Here is a 13,448-nt window from a genome sequence, read left to right as displayed (position 1 = left end):
CAACTATGTAAATAGCATTTTCTGATTGCCTAGTCATGAATAAATTCACAATTATTTGATTTAATTCTCTTCACGTACAGCTATCCATCAGTTAATAAAGTTGTCTGGCGGGAAAAATGTGTAGTAGAAGTTTGGAAAAGCTCGCAAGAGCAGAGTCTTATCAAAGCTCCGCCCTCAAATCTTTGTCTCATCAATGCTGAGAACATCACACATCAGTGAGTGACAGGTGCACCAGAGAATCAATATCGTCAGTCTGAACAAAGAGATTGGTTGTTTATTACGGTTTATCCCAGTACTGCCACAGCTACAGACACTGATTTTCCCCCTTAAAACTATATTTACTGACAGCTATCAGGTAAAACTACAGTTTTAGTCATATTACAATGACCCACATTAGGGCAAATAAGTTTTTTATAAGGTCTTCTCTTCTATAATGTCCAGATATTGTATATCTTAAAATGTTAGACATATTATTTAGAGTTGCAAACAGAGGCTTTTAAGTCTGTATTCAAAATAAATTTAAATTAAGAGAAGGAAATTATAATTTAAGAGGGTTGTTGTAATTGTAAAAATACAGATGTGTGTTTCAGTGTTGGGAGTCAAACTGGGGAATGAGCTCAGGGATTAGTTCTATGTTATGTTACAGAAAAGCCTTCAAAGGCAAAATAATTAAATAAATTAAGAGAATGTGAATTGGTATTGTGTAATGTTGTTTATTGTTTCTTCACATAAATTTGGTGTTGTGGTATTGTTGCTGATGGGTTATTCAAATAAGCTTCAGCCTATTCCTTTTTCGGTTATTGACTGATTTTTTATCTTGTCTTTAATATCTAGACATTTCTTTCTCGCACCATAACTTACATCCCCAGAGGATTTAATCAAAGTTTCCTTTTTGAGTTACACTCCTCAAAGTCAAACACAGGCAGAAAAAGAACCTCCTTAATGAAAATCAATTAAGGTCAATAGTCAGATTACTGGTAAACATAGTCATCGGGCTTGAGCTCCCTATAAAAACATAGCAAAACAAAACAAATGTGTTCTTTTTTTAACTGTTGCTCAAAGTTAAGAGCCTAATACTCACAGAACAAGTCCAAACGTGTATTTAAGTGCAAAAATTAATGTTTGGAAATGGCTTTTAATCTTTCTTAGGCTCATTTCCAATGTCGGACTAGACAAAAACAATCATTTAAATCATTGCAAATGCATCTGCGGCGCGGCCGTAATTGTAGTCCTTTAAAAGGGGAGAAGAACACAAAACAAACACACAAAAGTTAAGATGAAATAAAACAGACAAATGAAAGAGTTATAAAGTATATAAAATATATGTGGAACCTAAAGAGTTTCAGTCACGTGCATGTGTGTTTTTTCCCCACAACCTCTGCGTCCCCGTGGTGCTGTTTGATCCGCATCTCCTCTGACGCCAACTTTACAACTTCAATAACGCCACAACCCACCGTCCTCGTCAAATTTTAAAAACGTGTCCGCCTCGGACAAGTGTGTGACACGCCGGCACAGTCAGAATACAGCAGCACACATTAGTGATTAGCATGCAGGCGGGGGCGATCAGAGAGAAATGTCTAACATACACGAGGGAATTAAAGCCCTGAAACATCATGTCATTATGCATGTCCCTGATGAGACTGACATGAATGGAGGCAGGATGAAAGCAGAGCCATTTCCATGCCTGACGGAGGATTTAATTAGCCTGTTCTGGGCGTTTGGCAGAAACGGGGAGCTGGGAAATATCGAGGTGTCGCCACGTTGCTGGCAATGACGATGATTATACTTTTGACCTTTGTGTGTGTGTGTTTCACCCCCCACATACAGGAGGAGTTTACACACGCACACACATCCACATCTGGATTACAGATCAGCTCATTGAGAACTGCTGGGAAGTTGCAAGTGCCTTGCACAAGGGCACCTTGACCGCATCAATTAAATAAAGGTAGAACGTGTCCAGAATGAGAACTCCTTCAGGAAAGTGATTGTAAAGCAGACCATTTCAAGACTATTCAATTTAATTCACGATTAAAATGCCATTATTATTTAGTAATCATTTCTCGGTGCTCTGTCTGGTCACGTTGGCTTCCTTTGTAATGGCTCCTGGGACAGGAAGTAATGCACGCCTCAGTATTAGCGAAGAAACAATGGACAGAGATTGTCTTAAGAAAATATGGTCCTCGTCCACTGTCTCCAATTAAATCCTAAAACTAATCGCTGAACAAGTCATCACAAAATAATAGGACTTGCAACATAAACAAGTGCAAAATCCACCTCAATTGTTTGATCAAGACAAAATGTGTTCAGACAAAAAAAAGTTTTGTCTGATGATGCCAAAAAAATGTCAAATCATCACGGTTTGATCATTTTTTTCATGAAAATGACACTTTTTCATAATGATCAGTTGTACCAATTCAGAGTCACACAACAATCACAATATCTGTCAACATAATTGCAATATCGGTTGTTTTTTTTTTTTACCATATCTTGCAGCTCTACTTAAAAAAAACAAAATGTACTTATCAAGGATTCTCTTGCACACATTTTTCTACACTGATGGAAAATAATCACTTATTGTGTTTTCTTTTATGATACAGTTATATAATATATAGATATTTCTTACTCTACAGAGCCTTATGGTCTTAAAATAGACACACACACAATTCAGTTTAGAAATGTGTCCAATGAATGAAACCACACTATATTTTGATTACTTCAATAAGTCAAATTTGTGTAATAATTTGCACCCAAACAAAAATGATCAGATGCTATAAAATGAATGACTATCTGAGCAGGATATTTCCTACAGCTACAATTAAGATTGAATACTTTTTGTTCTGATCATGTCAGATCTAACGTTGTTGTTCTATCCCACATATATCAATAGCAATATTCAGTTTCTCTGTTTTGAACCTGTCATCTATGAGAGAGCGGAGAAGAGGCAGCAGCCCACATGGAGACTGAGAAAAGTCATTAATGTCTTTGGTCTTTGTTCTCAGTTCCTTCTCACTGGAATGATATTCATGTATGCAGAGGAATGTCTCCATTCTCAGCGCTGCTTGATCTTGGCGTGCCTCGTGGGCACCCAGTGTGCAGCCTACCTCCCATCCTGCTGTTCTCAATTTGCTGTGACACATTAAAGGTACCTCGCGTCTCTTATAGGGGAGTGGCAGCCGTGTACAGTTCTATAAGATACACTTTCACCAAACAACAAAAGACACATTGCGCAGTTGTCGTCGTCGTCTGAATCCAGTTGGACAAAGATGATTCTCCTAAGCCATAATAGATTAACACTACATATAATTTCTCTCATTTACACACAGCCCCAGAGACTAATAAACGTTATCAGAGTGATGCACGGCTATGTTTAGAGAAAACAGCTAAGATTTAATTTAGCCGTATCACAATTTATCGAATCTCAGCGATGAGTCTCCGTGTGAACGTGTCGAGATGAAACAAACTCATCAAACCATCATCAGGTTTTACAATTTCTGGTACTTAGTCGCAAATGAGCTGCTAACAGCGCTCGTCCTTTCAGTGAGTCTTCCTAAATAGACTGTAATTAAGAGTGAACAACTGGTCGAGCCACTGCAACAGCTGGAGACAGAGCGAAAAGTGGAAAGGATGGAAATCGTGGCGAGAGGAAATTACTTATTCTCCAGCAAAAGACAGACGGGGGGGAAAGCCTGACTTGTCAAAATGTCTTTGTCTTTCACTCTGCAGCAGTCTGAAAACTCGATTTACAAAAGTAATCCACTCAGGATTGTGTGAGTTATGGTGCACTGAGGCACAAAGACATAACTTTTAAAAGATGAGCATAATAATTGGCAGACTTGACCCGAAACCACCATTTTAAGGTACAATGTGTAACATTTAAGAGGGTTTATTGGCAGAAATTGAATATTCTAGCCATAAGTAAGTGTTTATATGGGTATATAATTGCTTTAAAATCCAAATTGCTTTTGCTGCCTCAGAATTTAAGCTTCTTATACGTAATTTAGGTAAGGACATTGCTACTGAGGTCACTATCTTGTGCTGCCATGTTCAGCAGTCTGAAAGGACAAACTAGTCAAAGCCTGTCCATCACATTTTAGCTGTGTTTTCGTCGAGTGAAACGGTTAGGTGGTTTCAATGTCGTCGTTCGTTGTCTTCATACTGTACCAAACCGAACTGGACCATGACGAAAACATAGCATTCGAAGCAGAAGCTTATCTACGTAAACACAAAGACGAACAGCATGCTTTGTGGTACGCCACGGCCACCGTAGTCACCCGACGTGCTTGGGAAATGGGACGGGTGAGCAGATGAGTCTTCTGTTTGTTACAATCTGCAGTCTCATCATTAGATGTCACTAATTCCTACACATTGGACCTTTAATCCCACAATAAACTGGCCTGGTGCAGCTGTTTTCAAATGTTATTGTGCTGATAAAAACTGACACTGACACACATATACGACGACCTGACTCTGTCATAAAGAAACTTTACTGGTTTTCCAGAATATACAGTCCATGACCTGTGCATGATGAAAAAAATAATAACATTGCCTCCAGCTGCTGTGATTAATGATGGGACAGTCTGAAGGATCCTCTAAATTTCCAATTACATTAAGGAAGTCAGGGACTACACTGTAGAGGCCAATGAAATTTCACTGTCTCCTCAATTGGGAGTTACAAGATGGAGATGGCGAGGCATGTCTCATTAAACGGACTTTGCTTTTCTAAGCTCAGACAGAAAGAATGTAAATGTGTCAGCTCAGGGTTGTGAAAGATGTGAGGTTCTTCAGCTGTGCCAGGCTGAGGAGACAGTTAATACCCAGCACCGGCTCTTGACAGAAATAACCCCACACTTTATAATCCAATGCTTTGCTTTTATGGAGGGCAAGAGGTGAGGCTCGAACACTGCAGATCCACAGACGAGCAGACATGGCAGGTTTGCCTTCTCGCTGGAGTGGTACTTTCTCTGTGTGTGTGGTTCACCGCTTAACAAACTTTTTATGTGGGGACCCGTGACAATAATCCATCACAACCCCCTTTCACGATAAGAATTGTGACAAAAGCAAATCTGTGCATAAAACAATGTTTCTGACTATTTTTGCATCCATTTCTGTATCATTTAACATCACGATGAGTCAATAAACCAGCCATTTTCAACATATACAGTACGTGTTTGATAAATGAGTCACAATTTTCCTATTTGTCTTGTTGAAAATATGTAGATGTTTAATAGTCTTTTAGCGGGGCCTTTAGATCTGAGCCAAGCTCCCATTTCTTGTGATTTGCTGCTGAATCATGGGGTGATTACGGCATGAATCCTGACTGTGGTGAAAAATGAACAAGCTCTCTCATTTGGCTCATAAGTACTGCTGATATAAAATAAATGTGCACATTTATTTGGCGACCAACAAAATGACTTCATCCCAGGAAACAGGGCTGGGTATCAAACTTCAACACCCCTAAAGGCTCTGGTATACTTCTGTGCACATCACACGCACACCGAAGTCATATCGCGGACCCTGGTATATCCCATATTGACCCATATATTGCTACTAAAGAAGAAGAGAACGAAGCTACACCTCCCTCAGACACATCTGGTTCAAGAGGCTCCCAGCTGAAAGGCCAGTCGAGCAGGGGAGTTGAGGTGTCTGCCGGTTTGAGGCTCGGATGAATCTCCTTGGTCACTACTTTTTCTGTTGTCAAAATAGTTTTTCTGCTTGGTGAGCCGGGCTTAATACTCTACCCACCGGTGGAGACGGAAATTCAGTTTGCACATGCGCTGTCCACGTGCGTTAATGACACAAAAGTGTCATGCGCATAGTGCGCATTGCGTGGACGCCGAAAGAAAAAGAAGACCCTGCCCGATCTGGGAACAGGAGTGGACCGCTATGGTGGACAGGTACGGCATCTGCGTGAAGCTGCCGTCTCATCTTCTGTGCGCTCTCCTCCGCCCTTTAATATAATAGCATAATCAGCATTCAACAGTGTAAGACCCCAGGTGCTCACACTCTAGCATCAGCCTTGACGAGTCGAGCCCTTTACTACGATGACACAGCTTCTAAAAACATGTCTAAGGACACCGGAGGTGTTACTGCTCCCATCGACCTCACTCACACACACACGCGCACACACACACATCAACTCGATGGAGATTTCCTATGTCCACTCCTCTTTCTGTGAAGTGTTTCCCTTCCTCTGTACTCTGTCTGCTCATCATCATCATAGGAATCTGGCCTAACAGAGCACTAATACCAGTAAAGCACCAGGCCTCCACCCTCACATTATTAATGTGCTGAGTTAGATCCATCTTCCTCATTGATCTCCACAGGGAGGAGACAAAGGGGAGAGGGAGTGTCATACAGAAATGTGTGTCTGTGTGTGTGTGCGTGTGATGGTCCTGTGAATGGCTGACGATGCTGCGTGTTCACTTAATACGAGACGGAGAGGAGGTAAGTGAGAGACGGGAGCGGAGATTAATCACCTGACAAGTGGATGGAGTGTCCATTTGTGCCTCGGAGACAGGCTGCAGATAGGATGTGACATTCAGGAGGACGTGGGAGCGCACACTGCTCCCTCACAAACATGCACAAACAAACACTAACAAACGCAGGCTAACAGCAGAGTCACTTATTATTAGTATACATATAGACACAGAAACTAATCCATTGATCTGGTTTCCGACACCGGACTATCCTGGACGGTCAGCGCCTGCAGCGATCACCTCCCCTCCTCCCATGCCATCATTTGCTAATTGGCACTAAATGTAAAGTGCAGCTGAGGCTCATTTGTTGCAGTTATTTGGTCATAAATTAAACAATTGGTTAAATTGAAATTCTGGCCTGATTGCCAATAGAGAATCAGGCCAATCAGTAGAGACTGACAGTAGAGAACAACCTCTCTGAGTGCAGTCAATAATCAAAATAAAAAAGGTTTTTACTTTTAAACACAGGCGGTTTTTGTATATTGGCTAAAACTGTGCAAATTTATATGATATGTATTACAAAGAAAAACAGACTGCAGCATATTTTAGTATGTTATTTTGTGAAATTTCAATGGCTGATTTTAGCATTTTCTTTCATTTGATTCTTACACAGTTACATGTTTTTCCTATTAGGGATTTTATTTATTAACGCAATTAATGCAGCTCCTTTTTGTTTACTTCCTGTGGCAGCTAACCTTTATGCCACCATACTATTCAAAGAAGAAGAGACCACCACACTCTTTCATCTTGGCAGATATGAACAATGATAACACAGCTGCAAAGCTGCATTTAATGAGGTTGAGGTATCACAACAATGCAAAAAACACCCCATCTCTACAGCTCACTAGTGTACGGTACAGGAGTGCGTTATTCATCAGTGAACAATGAACAAGGAAATATGTAATTGAGAACTAATAGTTGGCTAACTGGACACTTAAAATTAAATTAGTATTTTTAGAGGACTATGGAGTGAGAGAAATCATTCAAATGTGCATCTGGAGACACATCAAACACTCTCCTGTGAGTAATGACAATAACAACAATTGCATTAACTGCAAGTAAAACAGAGGAGTCATAACATAATAACACAGTATACTTTCAATCAGAGCCGGCCCAAGCCTTTATGGGGCCCTAAGGTGAATTTCATTTGGGGCCGCCATTCCACCACCTCAGAGCAGCCGGTGCTGACCATTATCGGTACAAATGTATTGAATTAAAGGGCTGTTTCACCCATTTTTTTTCCACTTGTGGGCAAAACTGGCCTCGTATTCATTTACATTTTCGTATTCAAACACAGTGTGGTGATACTTGGCATGAATTAAACAAGTAAACCACTTTAATGACATTGGTTTTTAAAATTTAGAACAGATGTGCACTAAATTTTCAACTCCAAAATAAAACCACATAACATGAGCTCAATGCTTTTTAGATAACTAAATATATCTAAAGATATCAACATTTCTGTAATATGTTAAAATGCTTAGTTCAATTATGCCTTTTAATGGCCTTCATGGCTCTTAAATTAGACCTGGGTTTTGTTTTTCTATCAATACATAGAAGAGCTAAGTGCTAAGATCCAAACAGGTTGGAGTTTGACTGAAAACACAATTAAAGAGCCCACAAATAGTTCTAGAAGTGAATTCTACTGCTCAAAAACAAGGCAGTTTTACAGAATGACGCCTTCTTGACCCCGTCCACGATGCTGTGCAGCTGTATACAGACAAACGATAGTTCTGCTTTTCAGAATCATACACATAATGTTACATTAATTGTCTTTCCAACAACCAAAGAGATGCAGAATGATAACATCAACACACTGCAGCTTTACAGTATCAGTATCTGACTTTAAACATTGCTTCTTTTGTGTTCATTCTACATTATTCTATAAACCTTATAACACGCATCAGTGTTACGATGAAAATGCGAAAAACACAGCAAATATTTTAAAAATCTATTATTTAAGATTTTAAATGTTACCTTCATAAAAAATCTAACATAATCCTCATCTAATCCTAAATCTTTTAGACTGGTGCAGGTGTACAAACTGTGACATGAATGGATGTTTACTTTGTATAACTATATATATCTGTACTGTATCAGTGTCAGTACCACAGTAACAGTAGAGAAAGCTCCTCACTGTCATCGGAGGCCCAGTGTGTTCTTCCAGGATGCCACACAGGATGTTCCCCACTGCAAAGTAATGCTTTAATGTGGGGTTAAGTCTTTGATGTCATGTTAAATGAAAACAGAGCGAGAGTCGCTTGTACAGACAGAAGCACTGTTTTTTAGTTTTTTCTTTCCGAGTTCAATGACTTGGGAGGATTGCCACATATCCAATCACTTATAAACTGCTGGTAAGATATTTGCTCCACCACACCGTCGCCCAAACAGGTAGCCAAGATTGACTAAAGACATGATAGAGCAGTTTTCTTTGCAATATGGTCATGGAATAACCTCTAGAACTCTCAAAAGCCCAAGGATGTTTGTCTCCCTAAGTGAATTCAATGCCCTGCGAAAATAGCTGTTAAGTGCAACACATTGCTATTTTGTTGGTATTTGTTTAAAAATGAAGACATTTCTCTTAATTTTTACTTATTTGTTTGTTACTGTATGTTTTATTACTGCAGTACGATGTGTTGACGTCCTGATTACACAAAGGTTAAAATAAGAATAATAACAAAGTATCAACCTGTGCAGGAAACCTCGCTTCAAACATATCAGAGACAAGGAAACACAGCGAAACCTTTATAGTTCACGTGGCGAGGCGTGTGGTGCATGTGGTGTGCAGGGATGTTTGATCAGGATCACAGCTGTGAACAGAAATTGGCTTCAGACAACCTGTCATTTCTCTTCTTACTCCAACCAAACATGTACTGTATGTTCCTGGTTTAAGAATAAGGCATAAGTAATTTAGGACCAAGTGAGAGGAGTGCTGGATTAAATCAGAATCAGTCAGAATGAAAAAATCTCCATGCAACAAACCAAAGCTGAAATACGGGTAAAATCCTTTAAGTTCGCCTGCTTTGCCTACCTTGTCGCAACACCCATTGCAGAGGGTGAAGAATATAGTTTTGTGGGAAAAAAAATCCTCCTGTGTCTGAAACAGAGGGTATCAATAGGGGCTTCCGCAGGTTAATGTGGCCATTAAAAAATGAACTGCTGTGACTCTGGCCTGGTTTCAGTTCGTCCAAAGTAACTGTTGTTGCCAAATGAGCTGAAAGTGCACAGTAACCTGTCACTATGGACCTGCCACTAACTTTGGTCACTTTGATGGCAGCCAACACAATGTCTCCCGTGTGAGTCAGCCAAATGTGCATCTGAATAACGACAACTGATGGCTGAGTGTATATAATTCCTAATATTAAGTTTTACGTCAAAACTGCTGCCACATATTTGTCAAAAATGATTTCACATCATCTTAGCAATTAACCACACAAAACATCCCAAAATAACAATTATCATAATAAACATAATAATAATACCAGGGAGTTGGTATTTACATGCAGAGACATTATACGCGGTGTGCTGCTCATCGCCGTCATGTTTTCGGGGTGAAAATTGCAGACAGAGTGTTTCCACACACACAAAAGAGAAAAAGAGACCATCAATTACCCCAGAGAGAAATTACTGGAGCTTTCTGCAGTCAGAGCCATTATCTTCCATCATGTTCTCCGTTTTCAAAAGAAAAAGACGATTAGAAAAAGATTTATTTCCACCTATGAATAGACATTGTATGAATATAAACTGCCTGAGGTACGACCTGCCAAAAAGAAACTAAGGCTCTGGTCCCAGAACCACTGCAGAGAGACATGCGAACATCACAGCTTTAGTTTCACAGAGGAGAATCGTCTTTATGAAAACCCTCAGGTAGAGACACTGACTCATATGGAACAGTCTGTTATGAGGGGCTGCGGGACACAAGAGAGAAGCTTCTATTTTCAACACGCTGTGCATGAAAGAAAACGACAGTCCTGCTGTCCAGCATCAGAGCAAACACTGGACATTAAAAGCCGTCCAATAAATTCCCTCATTCACTGTTTCACATGTTGAAAATGATGATGATCAGGGCTTTTACAATGGATTTTCTTTATGGGGTTAATCAAAAATTGCATGATGAGAGTGATCAAGTGTCCATCTGGCTTTGCTGGACACCACCTGCCACACTCACACACAGTCTGGTTTCTGTAACTCCAGAGGACATTGCCATTACTCACAATCATTTCCTGGAACTTCACTCTTACCTTCACCATCACCATCACTACTACTGGCCTAAACGTGACCCTAAACGCATCCTAGCCATACAACATGCAATAAAATTTAATAGTTATGTAAGACTTGCTTTCCCACTAATCAAAAAAAACTTTCTGGGTTTAAAAGAGTTTTTGACCACTGGGAATGTGTTAAATCGACTTCTACTCCCAGGTCAAATGCACACAGGTTTTTATTGCCTTTGGCTCTGATCAGCATTAGTGGGACCAGAAGCAGCAGGAGAACACGTTAATTTCATCTTCGTCTGTCTCTTTTTCAGAGGTGATGCAAATTCTGGCATCATGTTCAGCACAATGTTGAAATGTGCATTCATCTTCCTCGGCTGTTGGCACAGCCACTAGCCATGAATATACCGTCTTAAGCATACTTTTTTACAACTTGGGACAAATAGTTAGAGCTGCATCTTCAAATCCCCTGTTCAACCGAGGGCCTTTCTAGGTGGTGGTTGCATGATCTCCTTGTGTGCACATGGGTTCTCTGTGGGTACTCCAGCTTCCTCCCACAGTCCAGAAACATGCAAGTTTGTTTAATTGGTCAGTCGAAATTGACCCTAGGTGTTAATGTGACAGTGAATGGTTGTTTGCCTCTGCATGTTTGCCCTGTGACGGTCAGATGACCCGTCCAAGGTCCATCTTTCACCCTGTGTCAGCTGGCATTGGCTCCAGCTCCCCCATAACCACCCTGGGGAGGATAAAGCGGTAGGCAGTAGTAGCAGTAGTAGAGTTCATCGAGATAAGCAGTAGGTGGCGCTAATGTCCATGCCACAACATAAGGATAACAAGGTGACGAGGCAACTTGTTGATGCAAATAAAGAGCACCAATGGGGGGGCTGTGCCAGTCTTATGCGGGGTACACCCTGGACAGTTTGCCAGTCCATCACAGGGCCACATAGAGACAAACAACCATTTACTCTCACACTCATGGTCAATTTAGAGTGTCCAATTTACATGACCCCCAAATCTGCATGTCTTTGGGCCGTGGGAGGAAACCCATACACACACGGGGAGAACATGCAAACTTCAACTAGAAAGGCCCTTGTTCCGACTTTCTTCTTGCAGCAAAGGCAAGAGAGCTAACCACTACACCACCCGTGTAGCCCGTCACATAATAATTGTACTATTTGTATTTGTAGTAAGTGGAGCAATGTTGTAATTTCCACATCTCTCCACACATTCCTCCTCTAACCCACTGTAGCTGCCGTCATTTAAAATTCGGAAAGAAGAGGGACATTTCAGGCACATGATTTCCAAACATCTCTGTCTATTTGCAGAAACACTTTCCACTAGCTTCATTGATTTCAAGATTTTTCGACACATACGGTGTTTCCATTCTGGTGTTCTTATAAAATGTGCATACAAATCAGGCTGGTAGAAACCCATCTACAGGAAATGGAAAAGGCATTAATCACCATTTTTGGCAGTAACAGCCGATTTCAAGAATCCTGGGTGTACCTGCTAATTTTACTGTGAAAAAGGCTTTACACAAAGCTCTCACACAGCATATAATCCTTTCAGTCCAAGCGCTAGCAGATACTGTAGATAGGATTGTTAGAATTTCTCCTGATGTACGTACAGTACGGTGTCCACAACAGATATGATATACACTACAGCAGCATCAACAGCTTCTGCTCCTGTTTTTCCCCCTTATTATTATTTCTCTCTACTGTCAGCGAAACGGCGGCTGATATCCTGGAAAGACAGTGGTAGAGAGAGGGTGTACAGTATATAGGTTGAGGTGACAAATGCATGAAGCCAGAAACTTCTTATTAGCACCTCTCTTCCGTCCATTGCTCGCTCTTGTTCATAATAGATCACAAAAGTGGGATTAGATGAGACGGGAAGATCAAATAGCTGGTTGGAAAAGTACGGGATCCCTCACAGGCGAGTTTAATGATGACATCCCGGTGGTGGGGGCTGGTGGGTCAGAGGACAGGAACCCCAGGCAAAGTTTCTGCTTTCTATTCTCTCTCTCAATAGATGCTGTGATTGAATTATAGCGCAACTGATACTTTGGTGTATCAGTTGGTGTAAAGCCCCACCCCACTCTTCCCTCTGGAGTCCCTTCAAAAGAGAGCAGCCATGGAATTTGTCATGTTTTGTCTCTTCGCTTTGAAACCAGATGCTAATAAGATATGGATGAAAAGAACACTGTTAAACATTTAGAATGAAGTGTTGAATACATTTAGGGGAGAGAAAAAAGAGAGAGAGAGGGAGGGATGATAACTGTTTCCTCATTAGGAGAAACGTATGTTTGGCATCGTAACAAACAGCAGAGTGTTATTGTTGCACAAAGAGGCCCGTTCCATAAACATTGATGATCATTTTACATTTTTAAAAAGAAATTTGAGTGCTGCAGGAGTGAGAAGAGAAAGAGGAAAAAGAAAGTGGTGAGGGGGAGAGAATCAGATGAGAGGATGAGGGGGAGTGTGAGAGAAATGATGAGAAGATGTGGGAGACAGCGAGGGAGGAGCACTTTGTTTATCCAAAGGAAACACTGTACTATCTCATGTTGGTGTAGCACAGCCCACATACATTCGGACTCCATCTGTAGACATTTAATCTTACTGATTTATCTAATCTGAAATTAAATGAATCCCACAAAACATATGATTAATATAAATGCAGATAAAAATAATAAATAATATTTCACTAAATACGTTTCCATGCTGTTGTAAATTGGATACGTACAGAGTATTTCTACATG

The 13,448-nt window shown here is 40.5% G+C and overlaps 1 protein-coding gene across 1 annotated transcript in view; it reads right to left on the bottom strand.

Moving 5' to 3' along the window:
- The window catches only part of LOC122780001 (transmembrane protein 211), a 127,122-nt gene that overhangs the window by 86,200 nt on the left and 27,474 nt on the right, over nt 1-13,448 (bottom strand). The window lies entirely within an intron of this gene.

The sequence above is a fragment of the Solea senegalensis genome, linkage group LG13, assembly GCF_019176455.1.
Source record: "Solea senegalensis isolate Sse05_10M linkage group LG13, IFAPA_SoseM_1, whole genome shotgun sequence".
NCBI classification, from domain to species: Eukaryota; Metazoa; Chordata; class Actinopteri; order Pleuronectiformes; family Soleidae; genus Solea; species Solea senegalensis.
The sequence above is the reverse complement of the archived record's forward strand: the minus strand, read 5'-3'. Positions and strand labels throughout refer to the sequence as shown.